Raw genomic sequence first — 17,470 nt, 5'->3', positions numbered from 1 at the left:
GGTACGGTGCCACTAAGCGTTTGTAATATGACGTTATTCCATAAACAGGGCACTATTGACTGTTTTCACTGCGTCCGTGTAAACGTTAATACGAAGAGCCGTCTTTTACATTAACTCTTTCATCAACAGCCCGGACTGCCTTGGAAATGTAGTCCCACCCAAGTCAAGACTACCGCAGCCTCAACCTCATGTGGACGACAGCCCACCAGGATTGGCAACCGCGGCCTGTACTGTGCAAACAGATCTCCACAGCACACCCCAACCCACTCGGCCACCTAACAACTTCACACCGACAGCTTGCATGACTGCCAGCAAGGCACTATTGACTGTTTTCACTGCGTCCGTGTAAACGTTAATACGAAGAGCCGTCTTTTACATTAACTCTTTCATCAACAGCCCGGACTGCCTTGGAAATGTAGTCCCACCCAAGTCAAGACTACCGCAGCCTCAACCTCATGTGGACGACAGCCCACCAGGATTGGCAACCGCGGCCTGTACTGTGCAAACAGATCTCCACAGCACACCCCAACCCACTCGGCCACCTAACAACTTCACACCGACAGCTTGCATGACTGCCAGCAACAAGCACGCAGTCCACGCCTCCAGCCCGCAGCCCGCATCCCCAAAACATGCACGAATGGATTCTGAAAACGCAGAGAGGGCTGTTCACAGCCAGTCACCACTTGAAGGAAAACAGCAACTTCGTGTAACTGCAAAGTAAACACGGCCGGCCTTCAGGGGTCCGGCAGAGACCTGCGACTTCCGCAGCGCCTTCTGCTGTGTGTGTGGGCGCTGCCTGCGCTCTCGGCCCAGACACTGCAGCCTGCTAAAACCCAGCATCGCACTCTGATACCGGACAACTGGACAGCACAAACCCAATGAGGTGCAAGTGCTTGAGTGATGGGTGCTGTGAATGCCCACTTCCAATGGCACTCGTGGCAGTGACCTCAGAATGATGAAAGGCAGAGTCAGGCACTGCTGTTTTTAACTGCTTAAATAGAGATGTCCAGTGCAGGCACATCAAGCATAATTTAAGGTGAGGGAGCAACGCCGGGACACCACCGCCTTTCTCCGAGGCAGAGAAGAACTGCCTCGGAGAAACGCAGCCTCGGTTTCGGATTCGGGGGCGTGTTTCTTTTTCTCTCCTCTTGCCATTGGCTGGAGGAGAGAAAAACACACCCTGCGAAAAGCAACGATAAAACACGCCCCCCGATCCGAAAAGGACGGGGCTTCAACGGAGTGACTGGACCTCTTCTCCAGTGGCTGGCCAGCATTTAAGAGGCCAGCCAATGGAGAACAGGAGAGAAGAGGGGCGGGTGCAAGCCCCTCTTCTCAAAGACATTAAATCTCCGGACTTCCGGTCTGCCGACCGGATGGTCCCGAGACCTAAAAAAGGAACAGAGGCGTTCTCGTTGTGTACTTTATTGCAGCAGGTTTTAGCAATACAGAAGTAGGACAGGAGACATTCTACCAATGGGACATGCTGGGCTTCTTCAAAGTATATTTGAACAAAAACCTGCAGAAAGCTTTAAAGAGTACATGATGTTATTTGTATTGGGGGGGGGGGGGGTATTCCAGCATATATTATTTCATCAACCCGATCCAGTAAACGAGCTATGGTCCAGTTGCACTCAGGTGCGCAAGAATGTAAATTTGCACAATTTGCAATCAGAAAATCCCAAACCTGAGTCAGATAATCAGGTCATGTTGAATCTTACTATTGAAAGCTGCATCCTGTGAATACAAACCCTAAACCCAGATGCAAAATGCGACCAGACTTCATAAGCGTTAAGATGGCTTTTACATGGCATAAGTGTGCTATGCGGCTGTTGATAACAAAATTTATGAGCACTGCAAATTCTTCAATCTGGTGAATTTGATGCATAATGCATTCACAATAAAGGGGTAGTGGTTGGGTATTTGCAATTATTAAGAGGTGGAAGGGGTTTCCTGCAGTAGAATGTGAACAACACTTATGGCGGAATCACGACTTAGTTGTAATTCAGGGCAAGTGTAACTCCAGAGGGAGCGAAAAAAAACCTATTAAAAAATGTTTCGGAACAAAATCAGGGTATCTGTGATTCCAAGCCAATTCATTCATGTTTTTCCCCCGTGTTATGCTAAATATGTGACCACACCACCAATAACCTATTCCATTCTGGCACTAATAAACATCATCATACATCAATATAAACCCCATCATATGGCCACACAGCCACTATCACACACATATCAACCAAAATCTGCATTGATATAAGCCACAGCAAACATCTCCACGCTTAGGAGACGATTACGATAAGTGTTGGAAAGCCTCCGACACTCATCGTCGGTTTCAATTCCGACCGGATGATTATGTTACAGCCGGTTGTAATTGAAATCAGCTGGTCATTCAGCTGGTTTCCGATGGGCTCTACGAGCCCGTCTGCCAGTCGGAGACCAGTCCGCAATCCAAATGGAAGGCGTTTTCGCCTTCTGGATTACGATGCATGGTTTCCTGCAGGGTTTGCCTGCTGGCTTTTTCGACATAAAACCCTGCCGGAAAGTAGGTTTAGGGGCCCCTATTCTGTTTTTGGCCTCCTGTTGGGGGCCGAGGGAGCGCCATATGTGTCACCTTGTTGATCCCTGCACCTTGTGGCAGGTGCCTGCCACCGGGAGCAGGAAGGAACACAGACTCCCATTCCTCTATGGGAGCTTGTGTTATGGCCGGTTTACAGCTGTAACACGAGCTCCCATAGAGGGTTGGTAGTATGCGAAAGCACCATGTGATTAGGCGGTCACGAATGCTGACCGGGGGTCAGTCGGTCCTGTTTCTGCAACGGTGTCAGGCGGACACAAGTCTGCCCGACATCGAAATAAGGCCCTCAGTATCAGATGGCCACATACCTGCCATCAAACGACCTGATATCCACCATCATCTGGCCACACAGCTACCTTTAGACGGCCACACAACCACGATAAAAACTAACAAACTTGCTATCAAAACGTACACAATCAGAATAATATGGCCACCCAGCCAACATCAAACACCAATACAGCATACACATTCAGTGTATGCCGGTTCATTAGCTTTTGAAAAATAGTGTGTCTGTGAACAGTAGTGTAAAGAAAACAGTTGAACAGAATTATCACGTCACTGACAACATTGGTCATGTCATCAGTAATGTCATAAATGATGTAATTTGAGGTGTAATCACAGCTGCGGCCCATACAGGTAAGAGGAGTGGGGGCGGTGGGGCCGGGTCACGGGGGGGATTTCGACAGACGACAACGAGGGAAAATTAAATAAATAATTAGTTTCTCCTCTTCGTCATCTCTCGAAATCCACCCCACCCCCACCCAGCCTCAACGCTCCTACCGGCACGGGCCGTGGCTGTCAGTGATGTCATAAACATTGCAGGGGCTCAAGCTATGGTTCATTTTGCATCGCATAATTTGTTGGTAATCACCACCAGCTGGGACTAAGACTGATCAGTTTGAAACCCGATGGCATACATTAGCTTTTGTTGCTTTTAAAGCCTAACCTTGAATACATTTATATAAATGCTCCCCAGAATGCCTCTCCACATGCTAGGGCTCAGTGCAGTGATAAGCAGTCTAATACCAACTTAGGAACAAGCATCTCTCAAAGGAGTGGTAAACTTATTTTATTTATTTCAACCGTGACGACCAAAAAAACATTTCCAACTCATTTCAATCACTGGGCCTTGGTCACAGATTACACATATTGTCCAATAACACAGCTATTTGGAGAAAAAGCACAAATAAATGCATATTCACACACATCCACAAGTGTATTACCACAGTGCAAAGGCCAAGTTTCATAGTATTACTGTAGTACAGCAACACTGACATAACAACAGTTTATGGCTTGCAATGACTATGTGCCAGGGAAACAACACGGTTAACAGTCATTTCTGGAATGTAATTATACTTCATACTAATGTAACCCCTTTAATCCTAGTTTGAGTTAAATACTTTACTTTGAATCAACATATATATGAAAAAGCTGTGGCATAAACCATATATGCAAATGAGCTGGTGGATGGGCATCATGAGCCACTCAGTACTTCATCCCTTGTGAGTCACAGCCTCCCTTCACATTCAACAATGGTAATAAATAGTATATCACACTTTGCACATTTGATTATATATTTCATATTATGTAACATTTTAGGTGCATTTTTTGCTCAAAATGTGGTGCTACAAAAACCCATATTTCTGAACTTTGACATATGGAAACCATTTCATGCCCCCTGCAAAAAATAGGCTTTATCATCATAACGACAGTCACAAACCACTCTGTAATGCTTTACGATAATCTTAGTTAGTAGGATTATATGACAATGGAGGACCACATTATGTAAAAGGTTTATTTATATTTTGCAGTAGGAAAGGGATAATTATGAAGCATTACGAGGCGTATTTTAGGCCAGTATTATTTTGGTCTATTTGAGCAAGATATACATTTTTGGTTCAGATTTGCAAATTATGCAGAAAATTGTATGGTAAGTGTGCAATAAACCCTGCAGGATCAGAATCACATAATTCCATTAGCTCAGACCATTGTTCATTGTATTGTAAACATTATATGTGTGCGTAAACAAAACCTATAGATTCGAATTCTAATCAGCACCAATTGTTATCTCCACCTTGAAGAGGGCAGCTTTAACTTTCTCTCCCTTCTGCAGACAATGTGATATGTTTTCAAGTCTGGCTTGATACACAGCTGTCATCAAACCTTACTTGCTAAACAAAATGGGCTTTCAAGAGACCTACAGAGGGGACTGTGGCTCCACCCAGATGTTGGTTCATCTGGGTACAGCATTTAATTTGCCAAACATCGTGTGCTTCCACAGAAAGAGTGCTGAACCTTCAGGCAGCCGTGCTCATTAGTTTACCTAGCTGGTGGAGCCAGGCTCTTTATCAAGAAAAGCTAATGTGTTTGACATTTTCTGTCACACATATGCCACTGTAATAGGTAGAGCTTGCACTTTAAGGGTACACAAATGCCACTGCAATACTATTAAACAACTTCACCTGCATAATTATATAATTATGGCTTATGTTCCTCAGTGGCTTCCATATTTCTGTGTGTATGCTCACGTTATGGTAAATTCAGTGGGCTTAATTTATTTATTGTGACAATAATATGTTAAAGTCAATATGCATTTAAGTGTCAGTAGCTATTACTCTTAAAATCTGCAGGGAGGCTGTTTGTTACATGCAATCTCCCTCTTTAACATGGTAGGCAAGGGTTTTAGTGTTGGTTACCCACTGACAAACCACAGGGATAAATGATTTGTACTGTGATTATCCTTGATAGGCCCCCTTAGGGACAAGAGTATATTGCTCTGACAACTGTAATGATCACATTTCTAATGTTGCGATTGTATACCTGATGCTTGACTTGTTAGAAAGGTTTCACTCAATATAGTTGTCTTAAATTGGTTATGGTGACAATCCTATATTAAAGTGTACAGGCCTGATTGATGTATTGGTAAAAGTTATGTCAGATGAAATAGTTATGATCTGTTTTAAAAAAAAAAGTTAAATAGGCAATATGCCTCATTTGTTTATTATAAAACAGGTCAAAGTAAATAAGCCTTTAATGGTTGATTCTTATTGTACCGTGTTAAGTCTGTAGACACGCATTTTGTTACTTCACATCGCACAGTTAACCTTTGTAGGCAAGGATTCTGGTGTGAATAACCCCCTCTCTCTAATCCTAGGGGTAGGTGAATTTCACTGAATTAATTATTGCTAGCATCCCATCGGAATTTCTAACAGACTTACTTGCCTGCCAGGATTTTGTAATAAATAACCCTTGAATATATATTGGAAGTAAAGAGAGGTGAAGGAAGGAAATCTGGTCATAAAAATGCTGTCAGTCATAGAACAATAGAGCCAATGGTTGAAGCACTCTGTTTGCATCCATAATACCATTCAGCATGGGGCAATGATCATTTTTCTGATCAGGTGAACATTCAGCTGAAAAAGAGCATGCTTCAATGCCAGGACTGGTGGGCCCGTCCTTTAGGTTTCATTTCTTCCTCTCATTTCCTTCCTTCTCATCTTTGTGGTTTGATTATTTTTAGAGTCTACTACAGCTCCCCAGACACTGATAAATAGCTGCTTACTGTTCATTTTTCTGCCGTGTCTACATTCCACGGGGCGAGTCTCTAGATCAGACCACTGCCATGGAACAGTATTGTTCACAGTTTCACTGTTTTACTATTCCAAGATGACCAACACATTGGCTCTTAGTGCAACAGTCGTGCCGGAACTTCAAAACAACAACATACCATGTACAATACCATTGCAAGATGACCACTCACTGTATGTCTAATTTTATTTGCGATTGCAAAGATATAGTTGCATTTTGAGCCAGTAGCTTGTTTTCCTTGTCTAGTTTTATTCTTTTAACTTATCTTGAATATGTTATTGAGTTCATGTGTGAGTTTATTTTGCTTCTGTAAGTGAATAAATACAAGAGTGAGCCAGTGAGGGGATGAATGGATGCATGAGAGCTAAACAGAGTGGCAAAATGCAAGTATGATGACATATTAAATGCCTAAACCATCAATGACCGGGGAGGCACTTTTATTTAAAAGCCAGACCTATTGGCATTGCCAATGCTTGTTCAACATAGCAAATGTGTTTGTGTCTAAAATTCTAAACACTTAAATACATATGTAAGAATTTCTCTCTTCGTTCCAATCCAGATAACAAAGGGTATAGCGCAATATTTCTCATATTATTTTAACATTTCCCTGTTAGAAAAAAAACATATTCATGCTACATATCCAAAAATAAATGTGTAATTTGAAAAGTACATAATCAGTAACATGCATAACATGTAATATGATCCAATGTTAACACTACCAGGGTGCGTTGAAATGTACTAGCACCTCAGCCTCCTAGTCTTCCTAAAAATTACTGAAACAACATCCATAATTCAACCACGTCCTATTCCTATCGTTGCACCAATACCTTGGGCACTCTCGACGGACGCTTTATTCACCCGTCCACCTTATTCCTCCACGGCCTTCCGCTCTGACCGCGATTGCTCCCAGCGGCTGAGCGTGACTATTCCCCGGCATCTGGATTTCTTTCGACACACCGCTAATGGCTATAGCGGTCTGCTGACGTGGTGCTTCCTTCCCACTTCACCTGGAATTCACCAACCAAGATCAGTACCACATTTCAGCCGATGCTCTTCAACCCTCCGGGACGTCACGCAATACTTTGTTTTGCCGCGCAGAACTGCAATTCCTTGCTACTCACAGGGACCACACTAGGTCCTACATTGTCTCATCTGTTTCATTGCTGCAGATACCATCTGGATTGCCTGCATATCCCTTGCCTCTTGACTTGGACCATCCGCTCACAATTCAGCACTATAACATATCCAAGTAACCTGGTCCTGATGACGACCTAAACTAAGAAAGGTCGAAAAGCCATTGACCACCCAGCGTTATCTTTGGCCTCAATGTGGTCAATCTAAATAATTTAAAGTGGAATACCTATCCTGTATATACTTGCATTTGTGTTACTGACCACGATTCCTGTTTGTAGTTTTGAGCCATTCACGCTGTCTTTTCGCCTCATTGTGTCACTGCACCGTTCACTGTCACAAGTACGTCTAGTGCACAACCCACTTATGGTTACTGATACATTAATGTACTGTCTTTTGTTATCCTATTGTTTCTAAAAAGGGGTTTTCGGTAGAAATAAATGTAATAATGCCTACCAGTATAGATTACATGAATCCTACATCTTGTAGTGCCCTTTGTTTTATGTAGAGTTTTCTATACACTGATTTACATGCGTATGATTTGTTGTCTCTGTATGTGTGTGTGATGTAAAGTGCTCTGATACCCTACATTGGTATGAGAGGCAATATACAACAAATGAAATACATGTGAGAGAGGGGCTATGGAGAAATGAGGGGAACTGTTGGAAGGTGAAAGTGAGGGAATCATTGAATTGGCCCCAACAAAGATTGTTGAATCCTGTGCTTTAAAAGCTAATACAATCGAATATATAATGAAAAAATATGTGTTATAGAGTGTGCCATTTGTGCCTAAATTTACCTGGGAGGAGAACCCTCCCCCCCCCAAACCCTCCTTCTAGTGGTCATGATCGTTCGCTGCACTCACTATGCACTGTACGGGAGCTGGTCTGACTAAATTTGCCAGGGCTGCTTTGGGTTCCCAATCCAGCCCTGGTAATGAGGTCCAATAGTTTTCCTGACGGATTGGCAGAGGATTAGTCAACATTGTCTGTGCATCTAAAAAAGAAAGTACTGTAAACTATGGACACAATTTGTGCTTTGTAAATCTATTCAGAATAGAGACTTGAACATCCTGCTGGTTTGAGAGTTTATTCCTACAGCTGAAGAAATAATTCAGATGTGCAATCTGAGAGCATCTTACAGCACGCATTGTGTACATTGGTACATTTATGTTTAAATATGCCGATGAGTACAAAGAAAAGAAATGGTACAAGAAGGAGTAATATCTTAAGTAGTGTGTTCACAGGAAAAGGGAAAAAGAGGAGGGTTGACCTTGGGTTAGTGATTTAATGTGGTTTATTTTCGGATTTTACAGTATGTAGTAGTGTGAATCCTATCATGAATCCGATAAGGGGACTCAAGAATAAAGAACCTATTTTCTGAATTTCCACTGGCAGAGTAAACAACCTCAATTGTCTATTAAGGAAAGTCTCTCTGCAACAGTGGTGTGCAAACATTTACTAAAAGACAAATGCTAGTTTTTTCAGTATCCTTTGCAAAGCAGTCATAGTTACACAGTCCATGAAAAACATTAACCAGGGAAACGTTATTATTGTTTAAATATTATGTTCACATTTATACAGTGTGCCCCTGAACATAGAATCAACAATATCGATGGGACAGAATGTTAAGGACAGAATATCAAAAATAAGATATTAACAGGAAAGTAATTCAAGACTTTCTATACCTAACTCCCCATATATGCACATACATGCAGTACATATATCTTCAATGCATGTAGATGTGGAGTTAGAAATAATAAATCTATATTACCATATATGCACTTAGTTATTGATATTTTGACCCTCGATATTAGTATGCCACAATATTGTTGGTGTTGATATTCAGTAGTACAATCCTTTATAGTGCAAGTAGGAGAATGTCCAGACCTCATCCAACCACCTGTGAACTTAAGTTGGTCATTTTCACACAGACATAATATGTGCATATAATTAATTTCCTTTCCAGGGCATCTTTGGCACACAAGAGTACTGAGCTACAGAAATTACATTTGATTGAATATTAACATGTCAGATTACCTTTACACTATATTTCTTGTTCATGAATCTAATTCTTTTTAAAAATGTCAAAAGCTTCTTTAAAGGCTAATCACATTTTAATGAGCAAATTGTTCTTTCTGTTGACCCGTGTGGTAAATGACACAATGCTTTCATGCATTTTAAACGTCCATTTGATTTTTTATCAGTGTAATTGAGTTACGCAATCAGCTGTTCCAGTAATTAAAGTGTTCTTAAGAAATGAGAAGAATATTTTCAACAGTTAAACCGCCATAAACTGGTGCTTCGCAGTAGCATGCAAAAGGCAGGAAACATAAAGAAAAGCAGGAAGGGTTGCTCAAAAATATGATTGAAAAATATGAACGGTTATTGTAAGAATATGCTTTATTCATTTTGTGGATGGGAGTCCTTCACAAACAATAAATCCACAACCTTCTGTTTGCTGGGAGCCAAGTACCCTGTTGTAGCACTTGACTCTTTCAGGGTAGCAAATCAGGACAGTCCAAGGCCTACTCTGGGAAGGTGGTGTAAGTTGTACCCCACTCCGCAAGCATGCAATCAACAACACAATATATCAAGCTCTGTCAGTGCTTTTACTTATTAAAAGGAAAATATTTATTATAGACTTGTTATTGAACTCTAGGCAGTAATTTGAATATGTATACATGTAAGCAGGTGGAAATGCCTATTGTGACACACTCTTAGTAGTTCACATGCCTAGAGAGTCCTGAACCTAAGACCAAAATACCCCCACGTATACTTGACACAATTCAAGATGGTGTAGCTATCTAAAGGCAGGCCTAATGGCTTTGTCAGTCTGTCTCCACATTAATAAAAACAGAAATAGATGACACAAAACTAAAGCAACACCATAAATATCATTATAATAATAGCACTTTACAATAACTATCATTAAAGTATAAAATATTTTGTTGTAAAATTCATCATTATTAATAAATCATGATTTTTTCAATATAATGTGTACAAGAGTATTTCGCCTATTTCAAACTTGCTGCAAGTTCAGCCTTAGAAGACACAAAAAGGGATCCCACACTCCTGAGCCTCAGTGCAAAAGGATTAACTTCAGCAGTTTTGAAAATGAATCAAATTTCACCCGGGGTTATCTATGTAAACCTCTAAGGGTCTTTGTGCAACATTTCAGGGAAAACTTTGAGGCACTCTTCTGGAGGACTGCTTAACTCCAGGCTGCCCACTCAATCCGCTTTATTTTATTGGCAGTGCCCCTGTTTTTCTTAGGGCACCATGAGAAACAATATGCACATTTTTAAGCCCCTTACAGGGGCATATTGTTGCTCCTACGTGCTTAGTGTGATGACTATGAAAAAAGTGCTGATTGATCTGTCTTGAACTGCATTTTAATTTTTTAAAAGGCTGGGTGCCCATGCCCTTTGATGGGGCACACAGCATGTACTTTTTTTACAAGGGTGGCACAAGAGGCCTACTCTGCCTGGCGAGCTCCCCGCTAGACTGACACATCCAGTGCTGGTTTGGGAGCCCAGTGGGCTCATACTCTCGCTGTTGAGGAGCACAACCGGGAGCTGCTGACTGGATGCACCTACCCCACCTAGACACAGGCACAGGGGGCAGAGAAAAGGCCTGCTGTGCTACTGGGGCTCAAGTTCGCCTCTGAAGCCTCCCAGCTGTATTTTTCAGTCCCTTAGATGATGGGGGTGCCATGGGACCAGTGCAGAGAGGGTGTAGTGACTCCCAGGGGGCTTCATTTCTTTTTCTTGCATCAGTCCTCAAGGGATAGGTTTACCAGAGGCAAAGCTTCTCTATGAAAGGGCCCCATGCACCCTGAACCCCTCCTTTTAAATTCGCTATGGCCTCCTTTTTCCCACTTGGTCCCTCTGGAGGAGGTCAGGCTTCTTTCTGTTTTCTCTAGTCCCTTTGAGCCACATTTCATGGGGGAGCTGTTTTGCTCCTCTTGGTGAGTTGTAGACATCAGAATTATTTTCTTCAGGACTCCTGGCCTCTAAATGTTTTTTTTCTCCCTGGATCTGGGTTTCATTACTCCTCATGCTGGGCCTGTCTTGTTTCTGGGATCCTGGCACCGTTCTCCGAGGTCTTCCTCGTTAGCACCTGTGCGTCCCACCACCAGAATAACCTCCTGTAGTATTGTGTTAAGTTATGCTCTTTATTTAAGTGCATGTTTAGTTATTTTAGAAGTAAGAACCTTCAATCATTGAAACAAGATGGTTTCTTAATAACTCTTCCACAAGCGGTTCTCAGATCATCAGATGTAGAACAGCCAATTACAGGTAAAGGAGTTCTAATAAACTCAGGTTGAGATAGATCATTAGAACCCACTTGAACCTCCCTGACACATTTCCCAGGCCCCATTGCTTTGGCCGTCTTGCAGGACACCTTTGTGCCAGCAGCAGAATCACTGGGTCCCTCCTGATTGAGATCACTCACCTGCCGAACCGGTCCACAGAAGATGCAGGGGAACCCTCAATGGTCTACCATGTCTATCGCACTATTGTCTCTCAGAGTGTGTAAGACGGCCAGCTCCACCTGCATTTGGAGAAACACTTCAAGGGCAAAAGATATCAAGAATTGCTTTTGCGATTCGTAAATAGCGAATTTTACTGATTTGCTATTTAAGAATCGCAAATGGCAATGTATGTAGGATTTGCAAAAAAAATGCGAATCCCACATATTCCTTGTTGGCGAATCACAAATTGCTATTCGCTATTAAGGAATACCTTCCTAAAAGTTGGTGGTAATTTGCGATTCCTTAAAGCCAGGTCGCAATTTGTTCTTGCTTCCTACATTGCATTTAAGGAATCGCAAATTTTGATTCCCTAAATGAATTTGCAAGATAGGTAATCGCACAAATTGCGATTACCTATTTTGCAAATGCTTTTGGCATGATACATCACAAGCACTGTTAAGTGGCTGTATTGTGTAGGGAGACCATTGATCCTACTGCTGTAGTACTGTAATGTAGTAGTTAACTTGCCCCATTAGGGGGTACAGAGGCCTGGAACCTAATTATAAGCTGAGCAAGATAATCATGGCAAATCATCAAGTACCATAAGGAGTACATTTATCTCAAAAGTGACATTAGATCTATAATTGGGGTACAGTTTTAAGTTATAATTGGAACCTCACTTGGATCTCTAGGCCTATGTAAGGTGAAACTATAGTTTGGCATAAATGTCAACCATAATGTGTAATTCAGTAAAGCAACTCCTCTTTTCACTCTCCATGCCACTGGAATCAAGCTATCCAGGCTGAAGAGGGGTGAAACCCCAAAACTGGTCCTAGGATGCTTGTTTCCAGTCCAGGGAAGACCTGGCTAGGCAGTTCGGGCTGGACTGTTCCCATGAGGCACAGGGTCAAGACTGATTTGCATATGGCTGGGTTCAAACTGGAACGGCATGGTGAGCAAAAAAACGATGGATTTAGGCCCAGATCTCTGTACTGGGGTGAATGTATGACATTGTTCTGCATTCTGTCCATCAACTATTGTTTTTGCCTCTTTTCAGTTAGGCACTTTAGACTTACACTATATATGCCCACTAACATTATTAATTATCAAACAAACAAAATTACCAGGTAGGCTATTACTACCAAGTTGAATAGAACCTTAGACAAACTGTTCTAAAGTCTGCGTGCTTTATTTCACTTAAGCTTGTGACTTTTTTAAGAAGAAAATTGTACCATTCATTTCATGTCATGAGATGGACAACACATCATTTGGATTGGGTGTAAAACATCACATAGATAATACACATGAACACATTTGAGCAACATATTTGTGATGAGACATAGTATAAAACGATCAAAACTAAAATGAACACATATAAACACTCATAAACACTGCGAATGACCAGTCCTTATTTGTAAGCTTGCACTAGGCGGACACTGTCTTGTTTAGCAATAAGGCTTGCACCTAATGTCCTGCCTGTGTCATGAGTAACAGGGTTACACAATTAGAACAGGTGTTGTCTGAAGGTGGGGGACAACAATTCAGACTGATTCCCTCGGGGCACACCCTGTGTTGGTTCACCTGTACTCTAGAGCCAACGTGTTTCAAACCCCAACTTGCTAGGGGGTTCTTCTCAGGACTAGGACTGGGTCTCAAGAAACTAAAAAACACAAAATGAGAAGAAATGTGATGTAAGTGGGACAAAACTAACCTGTTCAAAAGTTACATTGTTCAGGTAAAAATATTTAACTCAGTGGGTACCTGATTGTTGGCGATGAATGAATAAAGAGATGTAGATCAGTGAAGTGATGATACCACTGTTCGTATGGTGACGCCACAAAAATCAAAGAATGGATCCGGAAGGTATGGACCTGGCACAAAGCTGCCTTGTTCTCAGGGGTAAAAAGACAAAGAGTCATCATTCCTTCAAGGTACCTGCAGGCAAACTCAGTGAAATGTCGGTGTTCACGATGTTGTGTACACAGGCGATCTGTTTATCTTATTTCAAAGGCCTGCAAGGAGACAAATCGCATGGCTTGTGTATTAGCCCTCTGCGCAGTTTCCCAACACTACTTGTGCCTTTACGTGACGCACCAGATGTTCATGGGAATAGTAATAAACCCCGTGGCAAATGCACGGTATAATCTTGAACAAAACTTGCCTTGTAATGGCCTGCTGCTTCCGTAAATGCAAGAGAAAGAAGGGCGGCTTGGTCGCTTTGTTTCAATTCAAACCGGAGCTATGGAAACAAATGTAACAAGCCCATGTTGTAACTATGTCTGCAGTAAATTGATCAGCGCTTGCCAAGTAAAAAGTGCACCGCGTCTGTGTGTGACCGGCAGATTTAAAAAACAAACACACTTGCAACTTGCCTCGATTCTGAGAGGGATTGAACACCATTGTTTGCGTTGTCGCGCAGAGCCGTGCAAGGTCGACAGCAGGACGGCGCGCACGGATCTCTTTTCATATGTGTTAGAACCGGCGGTCTCTAGTTGGCAGAGGTATACACTTCTGACAAATAGGGACCAACCAACTCTAGTCAGGGAAAGGGGATTACACACTCAGATAACCCCTGCTACCCCCTTGGTAGCTTGGCAGAGCAGACAGGCTTATCTCAGAGGCAGTGTGTTAAGCATTTATGACCACATACAGTAATAAAGTGAATATACTACAGATGGACACGACACAGAAGTTATTATAAAAATAGTATTTTTACATAAGGCTTAGCACAAGACCAAATAACGACAAAAATATACCACAGTCTTAATAAATACTCTTTGGAAGGAAAAATGATAGTTCACGTAAGGTTTCTTCTTGGCAAATAGTTCTTTAGCAACGAAATTAAGTATTCTTCTGAGCACAGTTCTTTGGCAACAAAGTAACCCCCGCAGGAGTCACAAGACGTCGAGTCTACTGTATTCCCAAGGTTCGGCGTCGACCGCGAGGAGCGCTACGTCGAGCCTGGAGTTGCAACAGACCCCACAAGTATAGTACCTTGAGAAATGAAGAAAAACGATGATCCACGTCGAGATGTCGGCGTCGAGGTCGGCGTCGATCGTGCCTCGGATTCGGGTCGATCCGCAGCGGCGTCGAGGGATGTCGGGCCGGAGCAGCGCTCACGGCGTCGAGAAGGGCGTCGAGTCGATGCGATCAGCAGCGGCGTCGGGACGGGGTCGCTTGGAGGTGGAGCCAATACTCACTCCTCACTGGCGTCGATACCGGCGTCGAGACGGGGTCACTTGGAGCCGGGGCCGATACCCACTGCTCACTGGCGTTGCTGCTGGCGTCGAAGGCTCGGGACACTGGAGCCGTTACTCACGATGTCGAGCTGGATTCGGCGGCGTCGGCGGCGTCGAGACTGCAGATTTTCCCTTGTGTACTGGAAACAACACTTTCCAGCAATTCAGCAATTCAGTAGATTGTGAAGTCCTTTGGCCCTGTGACTTCAGCAGGAGACTGGCACTCTTCCAGCCCTTGGAGATTTCCTAGCAAGTGTTCAGAGAGTACACACCAAGTTCCTCTCTCCTTGTTCCTTGGCAGAAATAAAGAAGCAGCTTTCAGGTTCCTCCACAGCAAAACAGCACTCTGGCAGAAAGGGGAGGCAAGTCCTTAGATCAGCAGGCTTCTTGTCCTTGGTACAGGTTTCCTTGTCAGAAGTGATCTGAGTTCTTGGTTCAGGGGTCCTTCTCTTATACCCCTTTTCTCCTTTGTTCCCTTTGTCCAAGCAGGGAAATTCCCCCCATCTCACGTTCGTTGTGGGTGTTGCCAGGCAGAGGCACCTGGCCTATTCACTGAGCAGGGCAGAGTCCTCAGCCGCCCAGCAGGAGGCGGAGCCAGTATTGTCACTGGCAGGAGCAGGGCTATCAGTCGCCCAGCAGGAGGTGGAGTCAGTATTGTGTCAGGCAGGGCAGGCTACTCTTCCCTCACTCTATGTGTAAATGCCTCATTCACCCCACACTGACTCATTCAGACCTCTGGAGCCACCCAGCCCCTGACACACACACCAAACCAGCAGAGACCGGTGGATAGTTGGACAAGAAAATAGCCACTTTCTAAAAGGGCTATTTTCAAACATAGAATTTAAAAACCATCCATCCTAAAGGGTGTGTTATTAAATTCTGAGTTCAGGGATACTAAACTCGACCTGCTACCATGCTCCCTGAGTCAGATAGATTATAATGGAGTTAATAATCAGTCTGCCCAGTCTGGCCTATTGGAGGCAGGTAGCCCTTCAATAGTGAAAAACGAAACTGGCTGTAATTCACTATTAGGTCATGCCACACACATCAGGGCATGACCTACCTTTTACCAACAATGCACCCTGCCCTAGGGCCTACCATAGAGGTGTCTGAAATGTGGCAAAGTGAAGGTTTAGAGACTGGCAAGTAGGTTTCCTTGCCAAGTCGACATGGCAGTCAGGGACTGCACGCAGGCGCTGCGGTGGCAGGCCTGAGACACATTTTACAAGCTGCTTCTGTGGGTGGCACAACCAGTGCTGCAAGCCCACCAGCAGCAGTTAACTTACATGCCCTTGGCACACGCAGTGCACTAGACTAGGGTCTGAACAGTAAGTCAACCAAGCCAATCATGGTAACACCAATCAATGTAACAATTTAACATAGGGAGCACTTGCACTGTGGCACTGATCAGCAGTGTCACAGTGCCCAAAGCAATAATCCAGCAAAAACATCGTAAACAGAGGAGGCAAACAGAAAAAAATGGAGGAGAGACTCATGCCAATGATGCCAGGTCTAACACTATGTAAGATCCGAAATGGATTGTGCGATGGATGTGGGCCCCAGTGCATTGTGGTGCACGTGTTTTAACGAACTACGTGCTGGAGCTGAGGCTTCTCTAACGTTAAACACACTACAGTTTGGCAATTTGAGAAAGCTCATTAAGGCCGCGGAGGGGCTTTATCGAATTTCATGATAAGCTTCTTTTTGAGCTACAAGAGTTTCCGGGTCCCCACCCCTAGAGATCGTTTTTACAGCAGATAATACGGTCCAATAGAAATCATTTTGTGTATGTTTCAAGGAGTCAAAATGTTCAACCATAGGTGCAGAGAATATTTTGTTCTTCAGCCTGGAGCAGTGCTGGACAATCCATTGTCGCACTTCTTGGCTATTTTTCTCAATGTATTTTTTTTTACAGGGACAGATGATCGCATAAACAGCATTTTTAGATTTACAGTTTGTAAAGTCATTGTGGCGCCAGTGTCTTTGCCCATCAGTGAAAAGTGTCCCTGCTATTGTGCACAGTGAGCATGTTACGCACTTATGGTGACCTTGTATAGGCTGTAAATTGAGCATAGTACGTAGAGTGTCTGTCCTTTTGGGAGACGCAGAAGAGCTGATTATTTGCTGTCCGATGCTCCGATTCCTTTTTAATGCGAACAGTGAGGGCCCAATGTTTGGAATGGCACCCTCAATTAAGTGCCAGTTGCTGCAGATGATCTTCTTAACAGGTTGGGTATGAGGTCCAAATGTAGACACACTCACAATGCGGTCAGTAGGAGGTTTGTACTTTTTCATGAGTAGGTGTTCCCTGGGGGTAAACTAGGCTCTTTTCAAAGAGTGTTTCAAAAGTTTGTGCGGGTAACCCCTTTCCCTGAGTTTCTTAACCAGAGAGTCTGTGTGAAGCTCGAAGTACTCGCGTCTGGAGCAGTTGCGCCTTATGCGTAAAAATTGCCCATAAGGC

Source organism: Triturus cristatus, chromosome 1_2 (genome assembly GCF_964204655.1).
Source record: "Triturus cristatus chromosome 1_2, aTriCri1.1, whole genome shotgun sequence".
Taxonomy (NCBI): domain Eukaryota; kingdom Metazoa; phylum Chordata; class Amphibia; order Caudata; family Salamandridae; genus Triturus; species Triturus cristatus.
Note: the sequence above shows the minus strand (reverse complement) of the source record.